Below are 7,151 nucleotides of genomic sequence, written 5' to 3' on the forward strand. Positions count from 1 at the left end.
ATATATATATATATATATATTATATATATGATAACGGGGAATCACTGTAAAAATATAAATCGTGTATAAAAATAATGTTTTAAATGAGAAGAGTTATTATGGTATGAAATGAAAATTATATGGGAACGTTAACACCATGACTGAAAGACCTTTTTCTGGAAAGACGTTTATTTTATTATTGTATTTTGGTGGACAAATAACGAACAAATATCTTCATTAGCTTTTAATCTTTTTGATGGTTGGTAAATTTCATAAAATCAAATACACACACACATAAAAAAAAAAAACAAAAAAAAAACATATGTTTAGAATTAGTATTAAATTTCAAAGTTAATAGTATCAAGAGTGTCTGGGATCAAGTAAAAGTACCTAAACTGTAGGGCAAATTCCACAGATCTAGTGTAATCTTTTTCCTAAGGTCCCCTTAGACACAGAACATGCTCATAAGGGATTGTAAACGGGGTTTCTTTTATCCATCTAAAGCCAAAATGGGTTTCTTTGCTCTGAGGGAGAAAAGGGGGAGGAAGATAGACAAAAAGTTACTATACTATATTTCATTTCAAGTCTAACAGACAAATCCTAAATGCTTCAAATAATGGTTATTTTTTTCGGTTTTTATGTACTTGTCCTTTTGAAGAGATATTTTTATTCTATCTACTTGATTTTTGTCTACCATTTTTTAACGATACAGAGAAAGGTGTTTGACATACAATTTATCTCCATTATCTTCCGGACTTTTTGACAGTACCATACAGTTATATCAACACCTGAAGGGCATGGCAGGAAGATCTTCACACTAGTCTGGAGTAACGGTTTTATTTTGTCTGTTTTATTTCCATATATACTATCATGAATTAAAACTAATAAGATTCACATTGATGCCATCGGTATCTTAATAGTATGAATATCCTTAGAAAAATGATTTTATCATAAGTTTTAAATTTTCAATAGTTAATAATACAGGTTTCTGCTTCTTTATTACTTTATATCTAATCATACAATAGATGCATGCCCTCCTTAAAAATAGGCTGTGAAAAAAAAAATATTCTTATACCACTGTTACCTTGTTCATAGCAAATGGACTTATGGTTAAGTGTATAACAACTCTTTATGCAATACCTTTGATGTTTTCGAAAGTTATCTTTTTTCAAAAAGACTTCGTATCCAGCATGAATACCATAAATAATTCCTCTCAAACCCCAACCAAAGAAAAACTATGGCAACGCGTCAATTATATATTAAAGCAACTTGGTTAAGAACAATATAACTCGGCATAATATATAATGAAAAAGTATATGCTTAAAAATTAGGTCTTTGGAGAAAAATAATTTATCCATAGAATATATATGTGCAAAGTTAAGCATTAATTGCCTATAAGATAATGAACTTTGAAAGTCTCACATTTCAATTGTATTTTTTTGAATTATGAATAATTCACAATCCTTACGAAATTTAAAATTGATAATTTTATAAAATAGGTAAATAGATAGAGGTATAAAGAGAATAAAGAAAACGTTTCATATCCAACATTCCTCTCTCTCTCTCTCTCTCTCTCTCTCTCTCTCTCTCTCTCTCTCTCTCTCTCTCTCTCTCTCTCGTCTAGAATAGAATTTTTTCGCGTTACGAAGTATAGCGAAAAATAATTGTCCTAACGACATGTAAGCAGATCTTAAGTGTCTTGTTACTTAAGTTCAGTTGTTATGTAGGCAGTGGCCAATGAGAATTTAGTGTTGGGTGAAACGTATTCAATGTTTGAAGAGGTATTTAGTAAGTGGTCACTTTCTAGCGCACGCTAGCCCGAGCAAGTCGAATTTATTAGCCAGGACGCCAGGCAGAGTCAAATACAGCTTCAGATGTGAATAGTGTTTTCACGCTAGCAATCAGAATGCTGAAACCGTTTCAAGAAGTGATGGACAATCTATTATCCGATTTCCAGCAGAATATTCAACAAGTATCCGCACCTCGTTAAAGTATGATGGAAAACCATTTGAATGAGCATCACGTTATTTTGAGGAAGCTGATATGAAAATGTTAGCATTAGATGCGATTGTTTATCAACTTGGAGGACAAGGAACATCTAAAACTGCTGCAGAAACGAGTTAGTACGCAAAGAGCAGCATCGTCGAAAGTGTCAAGCTAGTTAAATATCGAGGGAAAGTGTGGATTCATATCAACTTTGATGGAAGAGGTCTAGAGCTCAATAAAGGCCGAGAGTTGACATTGGAGCCGGGAACGTACCAAGAAAGACGTCGAAAAGATAAGTGAAAATATAGCTGTTTTTATTTTGTATACTTAGCAGTTGGTACAAGGAAATTGGAACATTGTGTTTATTTTATTTTATTGTTTTTAATCGCCTGTTGGTTGTTGTTATTCACAATACATTGAACAGAATTAGATTGGGATAGTCATTGACGTCTAAAAGGTCGATCATAAAAGTCCATTTCAAAACCGTTACTGTGGTTGTTGGATTGGGTAACAATAGGTCAGAAAGGGACGAATCAGAGTTTATTAAAAGAGAATGAGTGACACTGGTATCAGAAAAACTAAGAAATAATTCCTTTGACGGTGACCAAGAATGGAAATGGTAAGCAAAGGCTTGTTTTTTATTACAAACTTTTTAAGGATTTAATCAGTCTACAGTCTGCTTATCGCATAGAAATCTATTAAAACGTTGCCAATATCTTTCTCATTGGGGAAAAATGTAAAGATTTTATAATGGATTATCTTTAGATATTTTTGAAAGCGGCGGTACATCTTTACTAAAGTTCTTATTAAGTCTGTTAGATATTGGAGATCTAAAGAAGTGAAGATTGAAGTATTTTTAGATGATGGCATAGCTGCGGATGGTTGTTTTGAAGGGGCATTGGATGCTAGCTATTTACTTTTAAAAGCTTCAAGATTTGGATTTATTTACAAGAAAGTATAATTGGTTTTCAGACTCTAAATTGTATTTGGAAAGGTTTGCAGAGGACGAATACTGAAGGCAAATTTTGTAACTACAGTATTAGGATAAACTATGTCGTTAAAGATCTTGTTTAGATGCCAAACCTTCTGAATTAACAAAAACGTTATTTTAACGAATATCTTTTGGACAGAATTGTCTGTTACATAATTTCCACGAAATTTGTCGTGAGAAGTATTGTTAAAATGTAAACGATAAAGTATTTCTGTATTTTTACATATTGAGCAAAGCTAGTTGAGAACTTAATGAAGAAATATCAGATGCTCTGGTTGAGATCACGTTTTGACGCAGAAATTAATTCTTTTTATTTTGGTCGTTACTTTAACTATATACTTGCATCAGACTTATTTAACCTATTACTTCATTGTGACGCCTAAGATGTAGGCAGTTTATCACTATATTGTGACGCCTATAATGTAGGTAGTTTATCACTATATTGTGACTCCTATAATGTAGGCAGTTTACACTATATTGTGACGCCTAAGGTGTAGGCAGTTTATCACTATATTGTGACACCTAAGATGTAGGCAGTTTATCACTATATTGTGACGCCTCAGATGTACTGTAGCAGCTTAGCACTATATTGTGACGCCTCAGATGTAGGCAGTTTAGCACTATTGTGACGCCTCAGATGTAGGCAGTTTAGCACTATTGTGACGCCTCAGACGTAGGCAGTTTAGCACTATATTGTGACGCCTCAGATGTAGGCAGTTTATCACTCTATTGTGACGCCTAAGATGTAGGCAGTTAATTACTATATTGTGACGCATCAGATGTAGGCAATTTATCACATTGCGAAGCCTCGGATGTAGGCAATCTTATCAATATATTGCAACGCCTCATAAGAAATTTACCGCTATATTGCGACGCCTCAGACATTGGAAATTTACCGCTATATTGTGACTCCTCAGATTTAATAGTTATATTGTGACGCCTCTGGTGTTGGGAAATTTATATGTTGTGACACCTCAGTAGTAGGTTTGGAGTAATTCTGAAGTTTTTAGCGATGAATACAGAGCATTTTTTTTTTTATCATGAAAAGAGTGGTTGGAAACTGGACAGCAAATGAATCTTTAGAATTTAAACATGAAGGAGCAGGAGGCAGTCGACAGAATTATGTAAAGTACTTTGGCAATGTTTGAACGTTGTTTCAGATAAAAGATTTTCGATTTTAATGCAAGTAGGTAGCAAAAAGCCAGATTTGGAAATCATAGAAAACCAAAGAATTTAAACTTGTACTGAATACACTGTTCAGGTCATCAATGTATGTAAGCCCAGAAAGAGTACAAAAGAGTGGATATTTTGAAGTGTTGTCAACTAACATGGATGAATGGTCAATTCTTGCTTACATTTTTCAGTTATGGACTTGTGAGAGTTATTCATTCTTTAGACTGTTTTGCTACTTTTAAAAATATGTTGAGGTTTTTAATCTCTAATATTGGTGTCCCGGTACAGAGGGAATTGATGCTTTAACTTGAGGTTTGGTGCTTTATACCAAAAGTTATTAATAAAATGGAGGTAAAAATTCTTAAGTAGAATATTCCAGAGTGAAAGTCCTCTCCATCTTGACTGTTGATATTAACGAGGGAAGCTTTATTGTTAAACTTGAGTGTTTACGTAACAAAAGGTTATTACACACGGCAAAGAGGGAAATTTTTCGCTGAAATTTAACTTTGATATAGAAGGTAAAGGTTTTTGAAATTATAAGTATATATGTGCAATGTTTTATTTTTGGAATCTGCTTTCCAGGATCGTGAATACAATGAAATGCCAGCAGTCGTCTTTAACGGTGGCATCTAATTTGGACAGGAAATTGGGGGACCTCAGTTGTCATGGGCATCTTCTATCATCGATGAATGACAGCACCGACAAGGCCTACCAACTTAGTCTTTCAACAAAGAGAAGCTTACAATAATGGTCACGAGCAAAGCTAAATGCCATTGTATGTTGCTTTATTTATGACGCTTTTATTAGATTCCGGCGCTTTAGTAATCTCCAGTGATCAGGCTATTTATGCCATAACGTGCATGCATGAAATGAGGGGTTACATAGATCCAACGGAAAATTCACTTGTTAAATCTTTGCAAGCAACTGTGAAACATTAAGCTGGTAGATCGGTGCATACAAAGGATCTTTTTGATATGGTGTTGCAGAATCCGTGCGGATTATATTTTCCGATATTGAAAAACTTCTTTATTATTTTGATAGATCATTAAGGTTTTCTTATGAGATTTGGGGAATTAAGTATATTGTAATTTGAAGATTTCTTAGTTGAACAGGAAAAAAAAAAATGAAAAATCACCAATACTGTGAAGTTTTTGATATCGGAAGTTGTCACAAATGCTTTTCCATATTTGATGTATTTTGCTTGATACAGAGGAAGCTGGAATGATTTTGTCCTTTGATCGATTTCTCTTTAAGAAGTTTTTTAAAAGCTCCTGTAATGTAACCAAACAGATTTTTTTTGTTAAAACTGTGGCTACAAGTTCAAACATCGCAAACGATAACGTCAATGATAGGTGTCTTCATAGACATGAGTGTTGGTAGTCTGTTTCAAGTAAACATGTTTGTCAAAGGCTTCAAAAAGAGGTTAAATGTGTAAATCATTCAATCGGAACATTTATTTCTCTCTCTCCATTTTTTTTCCTTCTCTCCCTTTCTTTGGTATTATCTAGGGTCAACCGGCACGGTACGCTATAATGCAATTTAATGTTTTATTATGTTTATACCTGTAGAGAATGCGGAGTGAAGTGAGGACTAGAATTTTTTCGCGTTACGAAGTATAGCGAAAAATAATTGTCCTAACGACATGTAAGCAGATCTTAAGTTTCTTGTTACTTAAGTTCAGTTGTTATGTAGGCAGTGGCCAATGAGAATTTAGTGTTGGGTGAAACGTATTCAATGTTTGAAGAGGTATTTAGTAAGTGGTCACTTTCTAGCGCACGCTAGCCCGAGCAAGTCGAATTTATTATTAATATTATTATCATTATTATTTATTAGTAGTACAAGAGTGAGGTTCCACCACTCAAATTTGAGTTACTCTGCATTATTGCCGTGGATACACAGGTTTCCATAGTTTTTTCAAAACTTGAGATTTTGTTTTTTATCTATGGTTTTTCCTGGGCGGCAGAGGAGGCTTATATGTTAATTTGAAAGTTTGTTCATTTTGTTTTAAATATGCACTGCTATATCAGTACAGAAGTTTGTATTAGTTATTAGAATGTGATGTTATATATAAATTGTTTTTTAAAAAGTATGATTCATTAGAAAAATAAACCTGGCGTCAACCGGCACGGTGCGCTATAATGTAGGGTCAACCGGCACGGTGCGCTATAATGCAATTTAATGTTTTATTATGTTTATACCTGTAGAGAATGCGGAGTGAAGTGAGGACATAATGATATCTTGCCTCATTTCCTTCCAGTTGGGTGAATCCTTTTTACCTTGGCATTACCACGACACTATATCCCTCATGTGGTAAGGTTACAGTCGTCTTCCGATTTACATGGCGAGCTCTGATCAGAGAGTTGGAGGAATTAGAATAATATTGGTTTGATGATAATATCACCTGATAAATGGGCCTTTACATATTTTTTTTAATGGGTGGATTCTCCATTTGTAAGGTTTTAGTGCATATTTGTTACGAAAAGTGTCATGAGTAACTTGGTTGCCTGACAATTATTTTCCTTTGACAGTGTTACTCGGCGTATTTCATAATAACTTTTATTATTATTATTATTATTATTATTAGTAGTAGTAGTAGTAGTAGTAGTAGTAGTAGTAGTAGTAGTAGTAGTAGTATTAGTTACGTTACAATCCTAGTTGGAAAAGCAAGTTGCTATAACCCCAAGGGTTCTAACGGAAATATAGCCTGGTGAGGCAAGGAAATAAGGAAATAGATAAACGATATGAAAAATGATGAACAATTAGATTTAAATATTTTTAAACAGTAACAATATCAAAACATATATTTGATAAATAAATTATAAAAAGGTTATGTCAGACTGTTAAACATAAAACATTTGCTGCAAGTTTGAGATCTTGAAGTTCTACCGATTTAACTACCCGGTTAGGAAGATCATTCCACAACATGGTCACAGCTGAAATAAAATTCTAGAATACTGTGTAGTATTGAGCCTCATGATGGGGAAGACCTGACTATTAAAATTAACAACATGCCCAGTATTAT

At 33.6% G+C, this 7,151-nt stretch overlaps 1 long non-coding RNA gene across 1 annotated transcript; it reads left to right on the forward strand.

The window, feature by feature from the left end:
* Window positions 1-3,246: 3,246 nt before the first annotated feature.
* LOC137652299 (uncharacterized) lies at window positions 3,247-6,303 on the forward strand. Its single transcript, XR_011046248.1, has 2 exons — window positions 3,247-3,382; window positions 3,419-6,303. It is a non-coding gene; the product is annotated as an uncharacterized lncRNA (long non-coding RNA).
* The last annotated feature ends 848 nt before the right edge of the window (window positions 6,304-7,151 follow it).

The sequence above is a fragment of the Palaemon carinicauda genome, chromosome 13, assembly GCF_036898095.1.
Source record: "Palaemon carinicauda isolate YSFRI2023 chromosome 13, ASM3689809v2, whole genome shotgun sequence".
Classification (NCBI taxonomy): Eukaryota; Metazoa; Arthropoda; class Malacostraca; order Decapoda; family Palaemonidae; genus Palaemon; species Palaemon carinicauda.